Source organism: Oryctolagus cuniculus, chromosome 14, assembly GCF_964237555.1.
Source record: "Oryctolagus cuniculus chromosome 14, mOryCun1.1, whole genome shotgun sequence".
Taxonomy (NCBI): domain Eukaryota; kingdom Metazoa; phylum Chordata; class Mammalia; order Lagomorpha; family Leporidae; genus Oryctolagus; species Oryctolagus cuniculus.
In genome coordinates, this window is record NC_091445.1 from 16,033,039 (window position 1) to 16,056,555 (window position 23,517).

Below are 23,517 nucleotides of genomic sequence, written 5' to 3' on the forward strand. Positions count from 1 at the left end.
AGGCTGTGTCCCAAAGATGTTAAGGGACCTGGGTAAGATCATCAGACTGCTGGAATGCACTTTATTCCAAACTGGATTTGGAAATCACTTCTTGAAACTGTTTAATCAGCGTATCTTCAGACCTCCTGTTCAGAAACTCATACGACTTGGTAAATACCAGATCTGTTCAGATGGCAGCAGAATAAATCGCTAACATGAGTTTTCTTGAGTCAGCACACAGCTTATTATGAAAGCATCAGTCCTTGAGGCATCACCAGCCATGTCACTTTGTCCAGGGTCTAGTGTATCAGAGACCTAAAAGACACAAATTTCTGAAACCAGCAAAGAGTCAAAAATCTTTGAGAACCAGCTGGTTAATTTGACCTTGGGCACTGCTGACTCAGGTTCAAGAAGGATCCCAGAGGATTTGCTCACCACCACCATGTTCCTTTCACAGAGCCCCCTGACCCAAGAGATCCAAATTACATGGTCTTCCTGGCAAGCAGCGGCCTCTGTTCTGATATGTAGCGTCAACCACACCACATTCGCACACGTAGTCGTGACTGACACACACACATATACAAATTAATAATAATACATCTGCTTTTCTTTCCCCCTGTACAAATGTGTGGAATTTTGTAGCACAGTACTAGACCAGCTCAGTACCTGATGGAAATAACCAAGAGGAGGCTACAGAGGGAAGGCTGAATACAGAATGCTCTGTGAAAGTACATCTGTTTTATAGGAGACACACAATCTGTCTCATTCCAACCTGCATTTCTGGGTCACTTGAGACATTTAAACTGCACTTATAATTAACAGCTATTTTTAAACAGTGAAAAAATAGAGCACTGGTAAGGTACAAAAGCATTAAAATTGCCCCAGTTTCGCTTTTCAATAGGACACACCACTGCAATATGCTTCAAGATCAAAGAGAGCTCAGAGAGAGAGAGTGAGAGAGAGAGAGAGAGAGACAGGCCGATCAGTGGGGATAAATTGTTTCCATTATGATGGTGAAAGAATAGGGTTCTTTCAATTGAAACAATTTAATAACCACATTCATTACATTGGTGTCCACTTGGTTTTATCTGAGCAGTTTTTGCATAACTGGGGAGCAAGTTCAATTGAGCTTATTCTCTAGAAATTAAGATGTACAGGGTTTGACATTCAGAAATTAGGCACTAATAGTCGACAAAGCAGTTGTCTTGAGATTTCCCCTGGATGTAGTGAGATCTGCCTTCCGCTAATTATGTCAAATGCAAATACGTTTCCTAAAAGGCCAGCCCAAAATTTTCATTAGCTCATTTCAAGGCAGTTAAGGTTACATTAGGGTGGTGACAGGATATCAGAATCTCTGCTTTAGAATATGCTTACAGAATCACTGTGCAAAGCAACACTTGCATGGCATAAGGATAGCAGTGCCGTCTGTAAACTCGTTTTCCCCTCAGCTATCAACAGAGCAACTCTTTCAGCACACTCCCCTAATATTCTGTGAGATCCTGATAACCAAATAGAGTCCCAACAGACACTGGAAGTGCCAATTTGATGAAGAACAAAGGGATCATTGATTCAGGAGGGAAAAAAAGTCACTAATTTTGTAGGGCTGACTTCAGCCGTGGATATCTACATACAAGAAAAAGTGCTGGGTTTTCTGCCAACCAGCTTCCCTGAGAATGGTTACATTTGCTGGTTCTCAACAGCACTATGGAGTGTGATGTGTCATTTGAAGTGTAGTTTATCCTAAAGTGCTATTTAAAAAAGATATTAGGAACGGAGTTGTGGAAATGCATATAGAAGAAGAAAACCCAGGGTTTACATATGATGTATGAGACATATACAATCCATTCCTGTCTGCTTTCCTCACTTGGAGCTAAATCACGTACGGGAACATTTCAAAGACATTTCCCAGTGTACACTAAATCCTCCTTTGTTTTCTTATTGCTGCCAAACAAGTGGAGAGTAAAGAATTGTTGGGACATACATTGGGTGGTAACTTCATAATAGCTGCACTTCTTCTTCCCTTTTTTTTTTCCAGAAGACAAAGTATAAAAACTGAGAAGTTATCCTTCCCTCTACAAGAGCCTTTAAATAATGGGTTTTCCAGGAGCCGCTGCACTTCCCTCTCTAGACCATTTCCCCAGATGGGATTTGCAATATAAAACCACCATGGATTGGCTTATTGAGGAAAGCAGACAGACTCATACAAATCACTGGAAAGATAAATAAGCTATAGAAATCAATAAATAAAAGCCAGGCGGAAAAAAAATCAAACTCCAGCATTCCAGACCAATTAAGATGTTATTTACTGCCCATGTGATTGTAACTTCGACGCTCTCCTTCCTTGTTCTAACACGATAGGCATTTGTTTTGTTGCGAGAAAGATATATAACTGATGTGTAAATAGAAAATGATATAGATAGATTTTATGTCCCATAAAACTGTTAATCTGTGCTCCACATTAAATATAAAGTACATTTTTTATTTAGACACTGCACTGGTATAATTAAAATAAAGTATGCTAGCTTTATTTTTCAGTAAGTCATTTCCAACCATAGAGATCAAATAACAGTGCAACAGCAGCATGAAATGCGGTTATAATAGCCTGAGACCACATTTCCTGAAACTAAAACATGGGCGATAATAGTGTGAAGGTACAAATTAAATGCAAATAAAACAGATTCCCTATTGCTGCTAACCCCCGGATTGGGTTTCCACGGGGGGCTTTTAGCTGTGATGCTGAGCTTCCGTGAGCAGCGATCATTGACATGTTATTAGCACCATTTTGAGACCACTGATGGAAACTCTCAGTGAAGGATGTAAGAAGACTGCCTGTCCACTTTGCAGGAACAGATGCAAGTGGCCTGGGGCAAAGCGAATAAAAATACACTGCCCAGACTGCCTCCGGGACACTTGCGGCAGTTGGCAAACCCTCATTGACTTGTTCCGTAATTGATGTACATTTTTGTGGCAACCTGCTTTCATTCACCTGGCAGGAGCTCTTTTTGATTTCAGAGGTGTGTCAGCATGGCTTAGCAAGAGCCCATCTGCGAGGGTGCTTGCTCTGAAAACACCTCGGTTTTAACACGAGGGGCTTGGAGTCGGCTTGTGTTATGGTTTCTGGGTTTCCTCTGCTGTAATGGGCTTCCATGCCACATGATAATGGGTGGCTGAGATAATATCGATGTTTTTCTCCAAGTTGAAAAATGTAATCGAAAGTGAGCTTAACAGAATCACCTTTCCTCTCAGTTCAGTTTCACAAGAACCTCGCTAGCAGTGCTTAGGATGGTCCTTGAGCAATTTGCTTCTTTATAATTTCAAGTGCACCAATATAAGTAGTCAATCTGATGAGATGTGGCCTTATTCTAGACAGGTAACTCACTCATACTTGGAGGCTTTCTAATTAAAAATTAATCTTTTAGAAAATGGCATTTGTTTAATAACTCTATGATTTGCAGCTATCAACTTTCAGGAAAGTTTTGGGCATGATACACTCCATATGCTCTCTAACTACAAAGGTCAATTTATGCAAAGAAAATAAGTAACTATTCTTCCTTGCTTCCAAAAACTATCAGGGACTCCCAAAAGTTTCTGCAGTGCCTGCCTCTCCTAGATGCTCTGTCTCAAAGAAGGCCATTTACACAAGTTAATCCAAGCTTCATCCTCTACCTCCTTCTTCCCCAAAACCAGGTGCATATAGCCCAAGGGGCACACATGCTGATACACTGGGTGCAAGAAAACATTGATATGTTTTTCTTTATATGCTAGAAATACATGAAGCTCTACCAGCAGTAAAAAATATAAATATTAGTAGAGCATAGAGGCAGGTGTTAAAGTGCAGGGGAGTTAAGCTGCCACTTGGACCACCTGCATCCCGTATCACAGAACCTGGTTTGAGTCCCAACTCCACTTTTGATCCAGTTTCCTGCTAACCTGCTTGAGAAACAGCTGATGACAACCCAAGTACTTTCATCCCTGCCACCCACGAGGAAGATCAGGATGAGGCTCCTGGATCATGGCTTTGGCCTGGCCCATCACTATTACAAGAATTTGAAGAGCAAGCCAGTAGATGAAGGATCTCTCTCTCCCTCTCCCTCTCCCTCTCTCCGTGTGTGTGTGTGTGTGTGTGTGTGTGTGTGTGACATATGTCTGTCCATATATTAAGATTTATGCTCTGTTGGACAGTGAGGACAAGGACGAGGAGGGTAAGCCCTTGCTGAAGACCGTGATGCGCTGCTGGCTGCCAGCCGGGGACACCCTGTTGCAGATGATCACCATCCACCTGCCTTCGCCTGTCACCGCCCGTAAGTACCACTGCAAACTCCTGTATGAGGGCCCTCCCCCCACGATGAGGCCGCCATGGGCATTAAAGACTGTGGCCCCAAAGGGCCCCTCATGATGTACATCTCCAAAACCATACCAACCTCTGACAAAGGGTGCTTCTCTGCCTTCCAACCTGTTTTGGGGGCTGGCGTCCATCCACCTGAAGGTCAGGGTCACAGGCCCAACTACACTCCAGATAAGAAGGGGCATCTCTACCTGAAGCCGATCCACAGCAAGATCCTGATGATGGGCCACCACGAGGAGGACGCGCCTTGCTGCAACATCACGGGCCTGGTGGGCGTCGACCAGTTCCTGGTGAACACTGGCAACCGTGCTGCTGATGAAGTTCAGCGTGAGCCCCGTCATCAGGGTGGCCGTGGAGGCCAAGAACCCGGCCGACCTGCCCGAGCAGTGCATCACAGAGGGTGCCGGTGAGGTGCACCTGGAGCTCTCCCTCAGGGACCTGGAGGTGGACAACACCTGCATCTCCATCCCGGGAGGCGGTGAGCGAGGAGTCTAGCGTGCTGTGCCTCTCCGGGTCTCCAGGACATGGCCGAGGCCCGCAAGATCTGGTGCTCTGGGCCCGATGGACCGGGCACAACATCCTCACCTCCGTCACCAAAGGGCTGCAGTACCTCAACGAGATCAAAGGCAGCGTGGCGGCTGGCTTCCAGCGGGCCACCAAGCAGGGTGCGCTGTGTGAGAGAATACATCGGGCGTGCGCTTCGAGGTGCACAGGACACTGCACGCAGACGCCATCCACCGCGGGGGCGCAGCCTCTACACCAGCATGCGGACGGCCCAGCCCCGCCTCACGCAGCCCATCGACCTTGTGGAGATGCAGAGTCCTGAGCACGTGGTCGGGGGCATCTACAGCGTCCTGAACACGGAGCAAGGCCCCGTTCGGGGAGTCCCAGCTGGCGCGCACACCCATTGTTTGTGACGAAGGCTTGCCTCCCCGTAAACGAGACCTTTGGCTTCACCGCCAACTTGGGGTCCAACACGGGCGGCCAGGCCTTCCCGCAGTGCATGTTCGACCGCTTGCTGATCCTGCACGGAGACCTCTTTGACAACAGCAGCCGCCCCAGCCAGGTGGCGGCCCGCCGCGCAAGCGCAAAAGCCGACTTCCGGGACTAGTTGTAGGCGGTGGCTCCGGCGGCCCCACCCTCTGACCCGGCTCGCCCACGCGATGCCCCTGGAGGCTGCCCCCTCGGGGCCGCTTCTCCCGAGAGGCACTGGGGCATGCGCAGTGCCGTCGCTCCACCGTAACGCTCGAGGCCGTCTGGCGCCATATTTATTTCGGACTCGGGGCAGCGGATGCGCCCTCTGCGCAAGGATTCACTGGCCGGTGGCGGAGGAGTGGGGAACGCCCAACACTTCTCTCTCCTTTCTTCAGGGGGAAACGCAGATGTGCGCAAAATTCTAGGAGGACCGCATGAAGAGGTTTACAGGGTCAACAGCCCGCCTATGGGGTCAGCTAAACCTCCAGATATTAATGTAAAGAAATCTCAAAAACTCCATCTGAGAAGCAGACTAATAGTTCCCCTAAAATGTCCATGTCCTAATCTCCAGAGCCTGGAAGTATGGTACCTCCCACGGCAAAGGGGACTTTGCAGACAGGCAGAGTGGACAGTGAGAGAGAGAGAGACGGAGAAAGGTCTTCCTTTGCCGTTGGTTCACCCTCCAATGGCTGCTGCGGCAGGCGCATCGCGCTGATCCGAAGGCAGGAGCCAGGTAGTTATCCTGGTCTCCCATGGGGTGCAGGGCCCAAGCACTTGGGCCATCCTCCACTGTACTCCGGGGCCACAGCAGAGAGCTGGCCTGGAAGAGGGGCAACCGGGACAGAATCTGGCGCCCCGACCGGGACTAGAACCCGGTGTGCTGGCGCCGCAAGGCGGAGGATTAGCCTAGTGAGCTGTGGCGCTGGGCCAGGGTATGCACTTTGAATGAGGACGTTATCTGGGTTTTCAGGGTCTGCTCAGTATCATCACAGGAGTCTTGAAAAGGGAACAGTGGGCCGGCGCTGTGGCATAGCAGGTAAAGCTGCTGCCTGTGGTGCCGGCATCCCATGTGCATACCCATTCAAATCTCAGCCGCTCCACTTCTGATCCAGATCTCTGCTAATGGCGTGGGAAAACAGTGGAAGAGGGCCCAAGTGCTTGGGCCCCTGCACCCACGTGGGAGACCCCAAAGAAGCTGCTGGCTCCGGAGCAGCCCAGCTCTGGCTGTTGTGTCTATTTGGGGAGTGAACTAGCAGATGAAAAATATCCCTCTCTCTCTCTCTCTAGCTCTGCCTGTCAAATAAATAAATAAACTTAAAAAAAATTTCCAGCTGGACTCAGAGTCTGTGTGGTGACTCCGCGCCTCTTGCCCCACCGCACTCCTCCTCTCAGAAACGAATCCACTGCAACATTGTTGAGAAATCAACTGCAACATGTGGTGACAGAAGAAGATCGCATAGAAGCCACATGAGAAGGATTCCTCTCATCGCTGCTAGTTTTGAAGAAGGAGGAGGGGGCCACAAACCAAAGAAAGCAGGTGGCCTTCAGAAGCCAAGATAAGGAAATAAATCTCCTCTGGAGACTCCAGAAGGAATGCAGCTCTGTAGACAGATGAGATAGCCCAGTGAGGCCTCTGACCTACAGATAATAAATGTGTGTTGTTTTAAACCACTAGTTATGGTAATTTGTTATGGTATCAGTTGGGAATGAATATGAGAACATGTCAAAAAAAAAGTGGAGTTAAAAGGTAAGCTTGTTTCAGTGCAAAGAAGTTTTGAAATCCATGCCTAATTTTGTCAAAATGTACATTTTGTACATTCCATCAGGAAAAATCTAAGTGCTTCAACAAATTACAATTACTGAAACATCATTTGATCAACATTTCCTGATTCCACGTTATTCAGGGAACAAATGGCGGCAAACTATGGGATGATATGTTGACTAAAAAATTATTTGCAAAGCTAGAAATAAGAATAAGTTCATTAGCCAAGAAGAGGTAAGAGTTTTCATATATGATCTTTGCCCATTATATGCAGTGCCAATAACTATCAAAAAAAAGGGACTAAAGAAATGGATCTTGGCATAAGTTGCATTTGCCCCACATCTAAGGCACTTAAAGAGTTTTAAAACTCATTCTTCAACATTTGAACTTCAGAAGGAAAAATTTCCAGGAATGACAGTATTGTGCTAGAAACATTAACGTGCCAGCATGAAATAATATCGTTCTGTAGGAGGTAATAAAGGCATGAATTATGTCAAATTGTATTTGGTTCATGGATGTTACTGTGCTTCTTATGGGCAGACACAACTAACAGGCACAAGAACACCTGCCCATCTCCCTCAGAAAATTAAAGTCGTGTGCACAAACATCAGTCTAAGAAATTAGGAGACTGTTTGTGGCCAAGAGGAAATGTGCAGTGTTATAGACACGCCTCTGAAGGATGCAGAATCTCTCTTGCTACAGCAGAACATGATTTCTCTCCTGGTCTCGCTCATCGTGGAAAGAACCCTAAGTTATTTACATTACAAGTGTGGCTTTGTCTCCTGTTGGGTAGTGTGCTCTGTTAAATGAACTTGCTGCTGTGCCAGACAGTGCTGCCTTGATGGACGCTGGCCGCTAATTGGTTTGGGGTTCTTGGCCATCTCAGTTAACTAGAAGGTTCCATAGCATCTCCTATTGAAATAGGCCCTATTCAAATGATGGGCATGGGTCAATGTATACATGAATTTGTTAAGGTAAGAAAACAGTCCATATCTTAAAGTCTATAGAAAATACTTACAGGTGCCATTGTGTGCCAAAGTTGTATAGAAGTTTGAGAAAAGCATGGCCCAAGAAAAATGCAAACCTCGAGAAGCCTCACCGTGACTTAACCCTTTGGGAGCCAAAGCACTAAGGGAGAAGAAAAGCCTTCTCTTTCCTTGCTCTCTGCCGATGCAAACAGAACTATCACTTGTGCTAGCTACAACCTCGGTAATAATGCACCCAGTTAATCTACACAATGTAGAGTCATCCTCTCAAAAAGTAATTCACTTCTTTAAAAACTGGAAGGAAAATAAATATGGTGCAGTAAAATAGTTGAGGAGAGGAATCTATCTGGACATTTCACAAAACATTTCATTATGCTGACAATTCCCAGAAGTGCTCTCAAGAGTGCTTTAAGCTGAGGATTACTGCGCTGGAGCTGATGGACTTTTTTTGTAGCCCCTTTAAAAGGCAGTGAACCGTTTTTCTATTTTATTTAAATAATGCCCCTTAAAATGGATTTTTAGAGGTATAATAACTCCTTAAGAGTCAGTTATGCTAAACAGTTTCTCTTGATAGAAATGTTGTAAAACTCGTTAACTGCACAATTTCAGATGCCGGCTTGGTGAACGCTAACTGACATGTGAATGACCAGAGTTTGTAAAATAAATTGCAATAGTTGTTGTATCACACAGCTAGCACTGCACAAGCTGGAGGCCGCAAGGGGCTCCAACCTGACAGAAAATTACTTCAAGATGAATGAAAAGTGCTTGTTTCTCTTTATTAGTTTTTAGAGAACAGTGAAAATGTTGAATTGTTTACTGAGGGCTGATTAAACGTGGTCAGCGGGGCCATGTCCCTACTGCTAACGGTGGGCTGCCCCGCTGCCCGCCCAGCCTCCACACCCCGGGCCCCCTGCCCCCAGCCTGTGCCCCTGCCACATGCATCTTCTTAGAGGCTATTATGGCTGCACATCTGTGTGTGAAATGTGCTCATTCTGACATTCCACTGCTGCTCGGCGCTGCAGAGGCCTTTGTTAGGTAAAACACTGTTGTCAAGCCTAACAGGCAGGTCATGCAATTTGCTGGACACCGCGGCAGAGAATAGCCCAGGGTGAATTGCCGCGGCCCCAAACAATGCCCGGTTCCATATTGGAATACATATGTATTTCTCCCATTGTGTAGCGCTACAAAAAGTCATGACACTTCGGGTTTTTTTTAAGGCTTTGATTTTAAAAAGAGGAAAGAAAAAACTAGGTTGCTAGGGTTAGACTACCACAGAATAGCCTTTTTGTTGTATTTACTTAGGATAACCACTGTCTTATGGCTAAAAGGAAAAAGGCATGAAGGGCTTTAATTGGCCATTTGTGGTTTAAATTCCATTTATGTTTACCAGAAAGCACGCGGGCTACCACCTTAGCTTAAAAGGAGCGATTGGAACCAGGGCGTTGGGGAGGAGGTGATGGAGAAGGTTTCTCACTCTGCGTTTCCACAAAGGAAGCAGCCCTTGATGGAAGGAGATGAAAACTCATTAACAAGAAAACAGTCTTGTCATCGGGCCAGAAGAAATGATGCCGACCCAGAAGAAATGAAGGACGAGGACTCACTACCATTTCATCTCCACACACGGCTTTTGACAAACCACCCCCTTCCTTACCCTGACCTCAGCCTTACCCACGTACACACTCATTCCCAGCTCGGGGATATCGACAGGAACAGGGAAGAGTTCCAAAGTCATCTGCGGCACCCGACCCAGTCCTCGGAGCAGACCCCAAGCGCACAAGCAGGATTCTCCTCCCTTCGGGGCAGAACGCGCTTCCTGAGCCCATTATGCATATCAGCAGTGGCACATGTAATTACCTTTTTAGGGTGGCAATTATTCCTCAGAATCAACAAGCAGAGTTAAAGCATGTTCCCCCAAAAGACATTTGGGGATCAATTCTGGGTCAATTACATCAGGCTTTGATTTATCACACGGTGTCAGGCCGTGTTTAAATAAAACAGTTTTTAAAACAGAAAGCATGAGGTAAAGGCGAAAGGTGTGACTCACATTGGTTTCTTTCCAACTTTGCTTTCTCCCAATTGCTAGGCCCTTCCCCCATTCTCAAAACAGCTGTAATTTGCTGGGTTTTATCTGTTGGACAGTTTGCTGCTGGGAATATTAAAAGTAATGAATCTGGACTATGCCCAGATCTGTGATCTGCCCCCCACGCACACACCAGGCACCAGGAATTTCTCTTGGGATGCAGTGCAGGGTAGAGGTTCATAGTTCAGGATTTGAAGTCTGAGCGATCTGGACTGGGATCCCCAGGACTTACAAAACACACGGGCTCTGCAGCCCGTGGTGCCTACATTAAATGCTTCAAGGAGATAATTAATTGAGATAATAGACATAAAGCACTTAGCTCAGCCCCTGGTGCATAAAGAGCACCCAGAGAGAAGAGTGACTGCTATTCTATTGATGAGCAAGCGATGGGAGCTGCTCCCTCAACGTCCCACCCCTGTGCGGAGAGCAGGCAGGGCCACAGAGGCAGACTGGGCATCCGTGCAAACAACAGGGCTGACCTGGTGACAAGACAGCAACAGAAAGCCCAGCAGACCAGACTACATAAAAGTATCCAGTTCACTTGGACGCATCCTCGTAGATCAACTGTAAACTACAAACCAACAAACATGCTAGTCTGTTAGCAAAATTCCTCTGTCAGGGAGCCAGAGGAGCCAGGGGCCACAGAAGCAACTGATAGTCCAAGTGTTTGGGCCTTTGCCACCCATGGGTGAGACCCAAATGAAGCTTCTGACTCCTGGCTTCATCCTGGTTCAGACCTGGGGAGGGAACCAGCAGATGGATGCTCTCTCACTCTCCTCTCTCTCTGTAACTCTGCCTGTCAAATAAATAAATAAGGCAGAGTTACAGAGAGGCAAAAAGAGAGAAGTCTTCTATCCACTGGTTCACTCCCCAATTGGCCACCACCGCTGGAGCTTGGCCAATCCAAAGCCAGGAGACTGGAGCTTCTGCAGGGGCCCAAGGATTTGGACCATATCCACTGCTTTCCCAGGCCATAGCAGAGAGCTGGATCAGAAGAGGAGCAGCCTGGACTTGAACCAGCACCTACATGGGATGCCGGCACTGCAGGTGGCAGCTTTACCCACTACACCACAGCACAGACCCCACAAATAAATATTTTAAAAAAAGAAAAGAAAAGCTGGCACAATGTCAATTCAGATGGACCCCACTCAAGACAAAGGCAAGTTTCTTGTCACAGACACAGCAGAAAAAGTCTACAGCCTACTCTCATGTCAGTTTTCTAACACTGGAAAAATCATGATTCATACTTACTCTTAGGGTGAAAATAAATCTTGGGGGAAACTGTGGAGTCATTCAACTCACAGAACACAAAGTCTAACACATTGAATACTGAAATACTCAGCAAATGTTCATCCAGAGCCATTGCTCAGATACATCTAATCTTGGGTCAGTGACTACCACCCCCAAGTTTGAGCCAAACCTTCCTCTCCTGTTAAGAACTCATGCAGAATGACAGGCCTCTTTGTCATAGATGGTAGAGATCTGCACAGAACAGATGTAAGTCTTTCTCAGTCCCTAGGAAATGTACAAACAATATACTTTACCAACAGACAATCTATACTCAAAGGAGAAAAAACAGAATATAACCCAAATGAACTCCACCTATAATGTATCTGCATATATAAAATCTATAAAGTAATTATTCAATTAAAAAAAGGATCCTCTATTAAATGTCCAACCCCCAAAAAATAGCATTAAAATGTCCTGAAGAGCTCACCTCAAGGTCTTTTGTTTTGTTTTGTTTTGTTTTTCACTAAAGGTACTTAAAACACTTAAAGAATACACTTTTCCAATCAATGGTTTCTTGTCTTAGGGACACACCTAATTAAGAGCAGAAAAAAAAGCAATATGCTCTTAAACTAATGGTAAATTCTTTGGAGGCAGGCTCCACACCATGTTTGTCTCTCTCATTTTCTCCTCTCTATTTAGTGCAGTGATTCACACATAGTGAGTACTCAATTAACTTGAAAGGCAATGCATGTTTCAATTCACATTAATTTGGAGGGGCTGCATTGATTTAAGGAGCAACTGAGATGAAAAGAATAGGTTCAATCTTTTTTTTTTTTTTTTTCTGATTCTGGCTAGTGATGCACACTGCCTGGAACATTTCCTCTGCCCAGGCCTGGGTAACGGCAGGTCACAGAAGCTTCTCAATATCTTGATTTGTCTCCATTTTTGCTGATGGTAACAAGATGATTCTCTGATGGTTGTCTCCTTTTTTTTTTTAAGATTTATTTATTTCAAAGGCAGAACATCAGAGAGAGAGAGAGAGAGAGAGGATCTTCCATCTTCTGGTTCACTACTCAAAAGGCTTCAACTAGGTCTGGCCCAAGCTTTGAAGAATGAATCAGCAAACGGTAACTCTTACTCTCTCTCTCTCTCTCTCTTGCTTTATCTCAAATAGATTTTTAAAACTTAAAATTCATCTGAAGTCATTTCAGGATCTTTTTTCTGAATCATTATATGACACTTGTCGCTGAGGCCTATCATCATCTTATCATCTTAATCTGAAACATCTTTTGCAGTCCCCTCTTCTGTATTTCTACCACATCCCATCCTCTGCCCCATCCCCTCCTTGGTCAGGCTCTGTTCTCCACAGCCTGGAATCTGGTGGCCTCCTCTTTCTGCCAACACTTCCTTTGATGTTGTCTGCACTCCTTCCAAGTGACGTCACTTCTCCTATGCCTTCATCTCAGCTGTAAGCGAGGGCCCCTGAAGTCTCCTCTTGGGCTCAATCCTGCGGTGGCCTTCCACCCTTCCTCCTCAGAGCAGAGGAAAGCTGTCTCAGGCCAGGCAGTTCCCTACTTGGCCACACTGAACTGTGCTGAGTTTATTCTGTGCTGCTGCTTCTCCATTTCTCTGTCTCCCTACTAGTGCCAGACATGTCAACCAGTCCTTGCCCTTATCAGCTTCCCAATTTCCTATCATACCTTGTGCCTCACCTGGAGCAGAATTCCACTTGAGTAGGGATGATTCTGGTTCAAGTTTTGTGTGCAAGAGTCTGACTGCCGGCTGAGACCCAGCTTGTGATTGGAGGGCTCCCTATCCTGATGCCATCACTCTGGATGCAGAATCGCCCCTGCCTGCTACATTCCACTTGGCCCAAACCTCCTACTGAATAGCATCTCCAATATTAGCAAGCCCCCTGACCCTGCCCCAACAGGGCAAGCATGCAGAGCAACTGATCTCTGAGCTCTTCTGAATCTTTGTTCACTTCCTCTTCTGCCTTCTTAATTAGCTGCTATTTTACCCTTTGGAACCCCATTTGCACCACAACCTAAGACGCTTACCCCCCAAAACAAATCCACACTGCTTTGCCCCTTATCTGGATTCCTCTGTGATAAACAATATCACACAGTTTAGCACTTGGTTGTTGCTAAACATTCTGTATAATATTAGCTCTCTGGATATACTTAATTCAGTGAGAATTAAATTCAGGGATGAAAACCGTGACTGGGACTTGTTAGGGTGCCTCCAAAGTACCTGGTGTTGACTCTAGAAGGAAAAGAGCAGAGCAGAGGTCCACCCCAATCTGCTCCCTCTGCAGACCCCCACTCAGCCTGACCACACCCCTCCCCCAAGAAGAAAAAGAGACAAGGTCACTGAATCAAGTCACCAGACTCAACTAAACCTCTTGTAAGTGGGTGGAGCCTCTGGTGGATTGAAAGAAAAGGTTATAACTTTAGCTTTTGTAGACTGTGGGTTCTCTAGGGGTACGTCTGAGGTTCTTACTCTTTCTGGATTGCTTCTTTCTACTACCATGGGGCCACTGTGATAAAATTGGTCTAGAGGGGATGGCATGGTAGACCAGGCTGAGCCATGGCTTTCAACACTGGCATCCCACGTCAGAGTGCCAGTTCAAGCCACAGCTGCCCGATTTCTGATCCAACTCCCTGCTAATGTTCCTGGGAAGGCAGTGGAATATGGCCCATGTGGTTGGACCGCTGCCACCATGGAGGACCTGAGTGGAGTTCCTGGCTCCTGGCTTCAGACTGGCCTACCACTGGTTGTTTCAGTCATCTGGAAAGTAAACCAGTGAATAGAAGATCTCTTTTTCTCCCATACCTCTCTGATGCTCTTCCTCTCAAATATATAAAATTTTTTTAAAAATAAATGGTCTGGAACTGCCTCCCTCTTGGCAGACCCCCGCAAGCAGATACCTCCCCTCCCCTAGATGAGGCCTGGAGCAAAATAAGTATACTAGCTACAGCTTAAAACCTTAGTCTTTGTTCTCCTGTCTCATCTTGATGCCACTGCAATAGGATACAAAGAGCTAGACCTTATATAGATAGCCTTGCACAGAGCAGCTCCATGTGAACCACTGAGCTCATCAGAGACTACATTATGTTAGCGGAGAAGTGTCACAGTCCAGGCAGTGCAACAATATATGTATTTGACCTTGAATTTTGTCTTGGCTTATCTCCTCCATGTACCTGTGGCCCCGACAACAGTGCAAGAACCTCTGGGCCCATTTCAATACAACTCATATCTAAGTATGTTCTCAGCACATACTTGTTCATTGCTTTTTCTATAGTAAAATTAAATGCTTAAACTTTACCAGCATAGACCAGAAATTCTGAGAATCTTTGAAGAGCTGGGTCAGAGTTGTCTGATTCATTTATTGAGTACTTGTCGTACTCAAAACCTTATCTTCACTTTATTTCTATAAAGACATTTCTCTAAGAACACAATTCTTATAACATCTATCTTTGAAAGCTGAGGATACAAGCAATATAAATCCTGGGGGTTTTACAAGCTTTTCTGCCAAAAATTAAAGCCAATGGACTTCTAGTGTGAAATTTTGCATTAGCTCCTGCAGATGGTCAGAGTCTACTGTGGAATTGTGGAATATTCATGATATCTCACAAATCCTGAACATTTAAATATTCCATACACACACTATACACATATATACGTACCCTGGATATGATGCTACTTGAAAAGAAATGGCAAATAGACCTAGGTGTATCTCAAAGTCAGAAGATTATCTGTCACCTGGACATGTTTGGGGTCAAAATTCCTCACTGAAACAATGCTTTTGTTGAGATGGTCACAATTGCCCTAAAATCCCCACCCTCCCTCATTGCTTTTATTAATAAAATTGATTTTAAGGGGCATATGACCCCAAAGGCTGTATTCTCAGGCCCTCTTGACTACAAGCTGTGGCGAGTTTGCTGTGAGTAGTCAACAGTACAACTGAACCAAGGAGAGCCCTTAGAGAGAACACCTGCGAGCCTTCACCCAGGGAAAGCAAGAGTGGAAACCTAAGCAGTGCAGAGCAGATATGGCAGCTCCGCTGGTTCAAGGGGCTCTTTCCCTCTTGTTATGTCACTAGATTTTGGGGTCTAGGTTACTCTAACAACTCTGCCTTTGTAGAGCTGTCCAACTCAGACATATCACTTAAACTCTAAAAACTAATATGCAATCTTCATAAGATTGTTGTTGGCAACATGAGATGAAGTCTTTTTTTTTTAGTTCTCATTATACCCTCAGCATCTAGAACAAGGCCCAAACATAGGAAGCATTCAATAAATATTAGTTATTATTGCTCATCTTATTGATGTGCTAGAGCTAAAAAAGGAATGCCATATTTTAGCAATTAACATTTAGTACTTCCAGATGTGATCAAATGAAGCTATTCAATGCCATGTGCATTAGAGGGATTGCTTTGTTTGACCCAAATCTTAGAAAACATGGTCTGACAAAGGATTTTTTTTTCTGACTTGTAAATTAAACTATATGAAGACTCTTACATGCTGAACCATTGGTTGTCAACACAATAAACTGACTTAATTTTTTTTTAAATCTTTCCCCTCTCTGAATGTTCTTTAAAGATTTATTTAATTTTTATTTGAAAGGGGGAGTTAGACAAAGGTAGAGGCAGAGAGAGTGAGAGAGATCTTTCATCTGTTGGTTCACTCCCCAAATGACAACGGCCAGGGTTGAGCCAGGCTGAGGCCAGGAGCCAGGAGCTTCATCTGGGTCTCCCATGTGGGTGCAGAGGCTCAAACACTTGGGCCATCCTCTGCTTTTTTCTTAAGCACATCATCAGGGAGGTGGACTGGATGTGGAGCAGTCAAGACTTGAAATGGGGCCCATATGGGATGCTGGCATGGAAGGTGGTGGTTTAACCCACTATGCCAGAATACCAGCCCCTGAATATCTTAATTATTAATTAATTAATTAATTTGAAGGGCAGAGTGACAGAGAGAGATGGCAAGATAGAGAAAGAAACAGAGACAGAGAAAGAGAGATATCGTTCATCTGCTGGTTCACTCCTCAAATGCCTGCAACAGCCAGGGTTGGGCCAGGCTAAAGCCAGGAGTCTGGAACTACATCTAGGTTTCCTATGTGGGTGGCAAGGACTCAAGTATCTGAGTTATCACCTGATGCCTCCCAAGGTGCGCATTACTAGGAATCTGGATTTGATGTGGAGGTAGAGACAAGACTCAATCCCAGGCACTCTAACACCATATGGGATGTGGGCATCCCAAGCAGTGGCTTAACCTACTGACTCACAATGCCCATAATGACTTGGCTTTTAAAAATGACCCCCTTCAATCAAGCAGACCTGGAGAGTCTCAGACACACAGCCCCAACAGCCCTACTGTTCCATCCCTACTCGTTATTTTTACAAGAGTCTGCTGTTCATGCAAAGAAGGAAAAAAAAATCTGATTTTTATAATGTGTATCATTGTGAATTTGTATTGTAATACCGACCTCAAGAAAGTGATTCTGTCTTCTGTGGAAGGTGGGCACTTCTTTCTTCTACAGAAATAGTATGGATGAGATTTTTCAGCAGAGTGCATTTTTCCTATTGAAGAGCACTTAATAAACAGACACCTGGCTGCTTTCATTTCCCATGAGTGGCACCGATTTGCCAGTCATTGAGGTAATTCCATCTGATCTGTCGTGGCGATGGATTCTACAAACTAGGTAAGCCCGTCATTAAGGGGAGGGTAAATTACAGTCTCCGTGCAAGACATCACAGCACTTATGTCTTGCACTCACATAGCCAATGAAGTGTAAGGGAAAAGAAAGAAGACGAAAATAAGGTTCAGCATAGGCCTACTGCTTTTCTTGTCAGTGAATATTGTGAGCTGGCCATTGATCCACACTTTTCTCTTTTTCTAAGATTTATTTATTTATTTGAAAGCCAGAGTTACAGAGAGAGAGAGAGAATGAGAGCGAGAGAAAAAGAGAGAGAGATCTTCCATCTGCTGGTTCACGCCACAAATGGTAGCAACAGTCAGGGCTGGACCAGGAGCCAGGAACTTCATCAGGGTGTTCCACATGGGTGGCAAGGACCCAAACACTTGGGCCATCTTCTGGTGCTCTCCCAGGCCATCTGTTAGCAGGGAGTTGGATTGGAAGTGGAACAGTCAGGACTTGAAGAGGAGCCCATATGGGATGCCAGCATCCCAGGTGGCAGCTTATCTCCCTATACTACAGTGTTGGCCTCCCTATACTTTTTTTTTCTTAAAGATTTATTTATTTATTTATTTATTTGAAAGGCAGAGTTACAGAGAAAGGCGGAGAGAGAGAGATGGTCCATCCACTGGTTCACTTCCCAATGGATACAATGGCCAGGCCTGGTACAACCTACGAGCCTGAAACTCCACTTGGGTCTCCCACATGGGTGGCAGGGAACCAAGATCTGCTGCTTTCCCAGGCACATTAGCAGGAAGCTGGATTGGAAGTGGAAGTGGAACTTGAGCTGACATTTACATGGGATGCAGGCATTGCAGGCAGCCCCTGGTCTACTCTTTTTTTTTTTTTTTTTTTTTTTTGGACAGGCAGAGTGGACAGTGAGAGAGAGAGAGAGACAGAGAGAAAGGTCTTCCTTTTCCATTGGTTCACCCCCCAGTGGCCGCTGCAGCCGGCGCACTGCACTGATCCGAAGCCAGGAGCCAAGTGCTTCTCCTGGTCTCCCATGAGGGTGCAGGGCCCAAGCACTTGGGCCATCCTCCACTGCACTCCCGGGCCACAGCAGAGAGCTGGCCTGGAAGAGGGGCAACTGGGACAGAATCCGGCGCCCCGACCGGGACTAGAACTTGGGGTGCCGGCGCCGCTAGGCGGAGGATTAGCCTCGTGAGCCGCGGCACCGGCCTGGTCTACTCTTTTTTATGATTTACATATCAAGTTTCATTGCATTCAGGAATTTCATCTAACCTGAAGCCTTTGTGCATCTGCTCTTGAAACACTACTCCTCCTTTCTTCTCCCTTTCTATTCAATCTTGCTGTAATTTTTTATTTGCATACTTAAAATTCTCATCTTGAATGGAGATAATATCTAAAGTAAAATCATTAATGTGGGTGATTTAAAGAAGACAAGTGGGAACACACGAAAGCCTAAAGTGCAGACTGAACACTTCATGTGCATGATGTTTATTTAGTCCATATGACAGACCTGGAGCAGGTCTCATTATGATTTGAATTTTTGTCCCCTCCAAAATTCATGTTGAAATTTAATTAGCACTGTAACGGAGGAGGGAGCCATTAAGTGTGAGTAGGCTATGAGAGCTCCACCCTCACAGGCGGGACTGTCTCCACGTATAAAAGAGTGAGTTCAGCGCCCTCTTTCCCTCTTCTCTCTGTTCCTCTCTCCTCTCTACTTCCACCATGGGATGATGCAGCTCGAAGTTCCTGTCCTGATGCCGGTACCTTGATTCACTTTCCAGCCTTGAGATCCATGAGAATAGATCTCTATCCAAGCATTACCCAGACTCAAGTATTTTATTACAGCAGCACCAATGAACTCAGACAAGTAAAATCATTCTATTTTTACCAACTAGAAGACAAGACTTGAAAGTTAAATAACTTTCCTAGGATCCGTGGCTAAGACATGGTGAAACTACTTCCAAACCTGACCTTGGCTGAGGCCAAAGCTCCTGCTCCTTACAACCATACCATTCCTTCACTAATAACTATAAAGCAACATCTCAGATGAGGTTAACAAAACTCTGAAGTATCAAGGGACCCTGCTTTCATGGAAAAAGAGAGAGAGAGAGGTGTTTGAAATTAACTCCTTACTTATTCCAGATAGGCAATAAGCACCTGCCAGCTTTGAAGTAACCACTTCACACCAGGCATTGTCTGTACATTAAACCTAACCCTCACTGCAGCCCCATAAAGCAGATAACTCTCCCCAGTTTATGGAGGAGGGGAAGGTACACAGAGAAGGTCACAAAGCGAGCGAGGGCCTGGTCTTCACACTACGTAGCCGGCGCACTGCGCTGATCCGAAGCCAGGAGCCAGGTGCTTCTCCTGGTCTCCCATGAGGGTGCTGGGCCCAAGTCCTTGGGCACTACTATGCAGCACTACTGCATCACTGGCCTTAGAGGCTGCTCTCAAAAATGCCTGGAAAGTCTGTTTTTTACATGAACAGTGCCACCCTTATTCTACTGATTAGCTCAGCAAAGCTTTAGTTCAGAGACAACACAAAAGTAAACTTTAACCCAGGCCCTGCCCTCATTTTCATAAATTCCAAATTTAGTGAGGTCCACGTTAATGGGTTTTACTGTCTATGGAAAAGAGTTTAATAGTCACTCAGCCTGCTCAATCTCCATTAACAAATCTAAAAAAAATCACACAAAGGTGAAGGAAGGAAGAGAAGTGACCTCAAAAACAAATCAGATAAGAGGTGCCTGTCATTTGTAGCCAGCAAAAAAATCAGAATGTAAAACCACCAATAAATAACAAACCCAGCATTACTAATTTAAGTGTTCTTTTCATCAACTAGACAATTAACCTAATCAGATGCTCCTATTAAGGACTATGGCCATAGAAAATCTGGTGGTCATAATTAAAAGCCCACTTCAGCTGTCTTTGGTGAGCAGTGAGATGATCTGACATAGCCAGGCTGCTGGGTCTTTTCCACAGCGTTGTATAAATGTGCACTTCCTGTGGTCATTCCTGCTGTCAGCTACTCACGCTGCACTGGTTTCTAATGAAGACTCGCTTCTGTGTGCACCCTGATGGGAAATGCACAAGATGAGACAGTCAACCAAGCATGTGTCCACAGCATTCTCCACTGCTCCTATGGCCAGTTCCACAAAGCACAGGGTCTTCTGGTGTAGGTCATTGCACTGTTGTGAATATTCTACACAAACTCCTCATTGCTTTGGAAGATGGTCCTGAAAGAGAATCCCACAGCTCTATCAAGTTGCTTCAGGTTCTTTTCTTGTCTTTTGGCCACTTTTAAAAGAGCTACCCACACTTCTCTGCAAGAGAAGGAGGCAGCATGGGCATACAAGCCAAGCAGACAGGTGGAGGGCAGTCCAACTCTTCTTTCAGGCCTGATGTGCTATGTGGCACAGGGATGGAGCCATATTTATGATCATTTGTGGACCGGGCATTTGACCTAGCAGTTAAGATGCCTGCATTCCTTGTCTGAGTGCCTGGGTTCCATACCCAGCTCCAGCTCCTAATTCCAGCTTCCTGCAGACCCTGGGAGGCAGCAGGTTATGGCTGTTGGGCCATAGTTGGGTTTCCCGCTCCCAGCTTCAGCCTGACCCAGCTGTGGCCACTGCAGGCATCTGAAGAGTGAACTGACAGATGGGAGCTCTGTCTATCTATATGTCTGTCTGTCTCTCTGCCTTCTAAATTAAAAGGAAAACGAATCATTTGTAATCAGGATGGAGTATCAATAGGTCACCTGCTTCCTGGTGACAGAGAGCTAAGGCTTACATGGGGCCAGTTTGCTGAGGACCATCTCGAGGGATGGGTTTGCAGTCTTTGGCATCCAGAGTGAGCTAATCAGCCATAGCTCCTCTACATGAACCATAAAAGCATAAACTTCCCTACCTAATGAATGTATATTAATCCAAGTATCCTGGGCTGCTGTAACTTGATAATCCCTTGTCTTGAGTTGCCCGATTGGTTTGACAATCAGGCTTTCCACAGGATTACCTTGGGACTCAGCCTTCACTTGCACTCCCCATTCACTTGGCCAGAGCACCGGAATTATTGCCATCTCTTTTATAGTCCATTTGATTTCAAGTCGCTGCAAAGCGTTGCAGAAAAAAGAATATGGGATCTCATTCTCTGGACTGTTCAAAGTCACAGCAAGAAGAAATATCCTTCCTGGGAGAAAGGAGTCTGACGGTAGGGAATTTAAGAAAGGATTTTATTTTAGGAAGAGGCCAATAGAATGTCACAGCTGGAAAATGGAAGAGATCAAACAATTTACAGCAAAAGTCTAAGCACAGAGGTGGGATTATGGTCACAAGTGAAAGTGGACATCTCTTCCTGAGATGTGAACAGAAGGGAAGGAAGAGAGGTTGAGTTCATGCCACAGGATCAGTTTTGTAAAAAGGTAGATAGATCCCAAGGCCAAAACCAGAACACGGAAAACAAATTTGCAAACTGCCAAAGTGCTAGCTAGCTAATGTCATGACAAAACTCAGCAGAACCAAGACCTCCTTGTAAATATTTTATCAAACTGTAAAACTTTGGAGAAATCATTTGATTTATTGTTTGTAAGACATTGCTTAGATGTCTATATCATTCAACATCATGCATCATAATATCAGTCACTTCACACGCTCCTTTGTTCCTGGGAACCCTAAGGAATACAGTTTTTCATAAATAATGGTGGTTTAAGCTTGACTGGTCCTGTGCAATTTTTCATTGCCATTCTGGCTACCATCCTACTATTTTCCCCAAATCATAATGCAGTATAAAGTAAAATCAAACAGACCAAAGAAATCGGTGGAAAGAGTCATATTCTAAAGTCAGGCTCTAGGGTCTAGTGTTGTGGTGCAGCCACTGCAAAGCCAACATCTCTTATAGGAGTGTCGGTTTCAGTCCCAGCTGCTCCACTTTAGATTCACCTCATTTCTTTCTTTTTTCTTTTTTTTTTTTTTTTTTTTTTTGACAGGTAGAGTTAGACAGAGAGAGAGAGAGAGAAAGGTCTTCCTTCCGTTGGTTCACCCCCCAAATGTCTGCTACAGCCTGCGCGCTGCGCCGATCCAAAGCTAGGAGCCAGGTGCTTCTCCTGGTCTCCCATGGGGTGCAGGGCCCAGGCACTTGGGCCATCCTTCACTGCACTCCCAGGCCACAGCAGAGAGCTGGCCTGGAAGAGGAGCAACCAGGACAGATTCCGGCGCCCCAACCGGGATTAGAACCTGGGGTGCCGGCGCCGCAGGCGGATGATTAGCCTAGTGAGCCGCAGTGCCAGCTTAGATCCACCTCACTTCTAACGTGCCTGGGAAAACAGAAGATGGCCCCAGTGCTTCGGCCCCTGCCACCCATGTAGGAGACTGGGATGGAGTTCCTGATTTCTTATTTCAACTTGGCCCAGCCATTTGAGGAGTGAACCAACAGATGGACAATCTCTCTGTCTGTCTCTTACTCTCCCCGACCCGCGCCTCTGTCTCAAAAAAAAAAAAAAAAAAAAAAAAATCTGGCTCTGTCCTTTCAACTGATTGAGACTAGGTTTTCTGCACTACAACTCTTTCTGGAGTTCCATGAATCTATTTTTATGCTGTGGTTTCAAGGGTCACAGACATCCTTGTAAGACAAGATTTTTTTTTTTCTGGGAAACACTTCTTTGAGTTCAAAGGAAAGGGGGAAGTGTTCATATCTTTCAATAGTCCCCGACGTGATGTCCTTTTTCAGGTTTTAAGTTGGTTTCCACGTCTCCGCTGCACGGTGTGGCTTAGCTTTACAAGCAGCTGCCTCTCTTAACTAGCAGCTTTTGACGTCATGCAGGCTTTGCAAAATGTGAGCCGCGGCCCCTCCTCGGGCTTCCCAGCTGCTATTAAAGTTATACTGCATTTGGTTAAGTGTGGAGGCTGGCACCAGAGAGGATCCATAATGGTGATTATCATGCAAATCAGCTTCCCGCAAGTCAAGCTCCTTGGCGGCCCAGGCCTTCCAGCTTTGCTGCCCCCAGCGCCGCCATTGTCCCCGGGATAAAGCGAAGCATCCTCTGGTGGATGCTGGACGTGACAGAGATGGGCTCTCCTGACAGAGATTAGTGGGCAGCCATGAATCTTTCACTTGGGGTAGAAATATGATTTTATTTAAGAAAATAACCATACATAATTGGGCTCCTGTCACTTTAAATTTTAATGGTGAGAGTAATACGGAGGCTTCTGGAACTTTAAATTACGGCTTTCAGAAGCTTCACACTGAATCTTTCAATTATTCTCGGTAAGTACTTTCTCAAAGCATGTGCCACCATGACATTGATATCACAATTCAAATCTAAATTCAAAACTGACTGCAAGCCTATGAGCTATGTGCTGGCGTGCGGGCTGCCTCATTTTATCTCTGAACATCTGAAAGGCCAATCAAGAGATGCTTTCCCAGAGCCCAGCCAGCTGTTTGCCAAATATTCAAATACCCTGGCACGCAGAAGAGCCTCTCCGATTTCCTCACATCA

At 45.4% G+C, this 23,517-nt stretch overlaps 1 long non-coding RNA gene and 1 pseudogene across 3 annotated transcripts in view; one reads left to right on the forward strand and one right to left on the reverse strand.

Moving 5' to 3' along the window:
* The window catches only part of LOC103349547 (uncharacterized), a 569,252-nt gene that overhangs the window by 544,935 nt on the left and 800 nt on the right, over positions 1-23,517 (reverse strand). The window lies entirely within an intron of this gene.
* On the forward strand, positions 2,610-8,856 carry LOC103349569 (elongation factor 2 pseudogene; annotated as a pseudogene).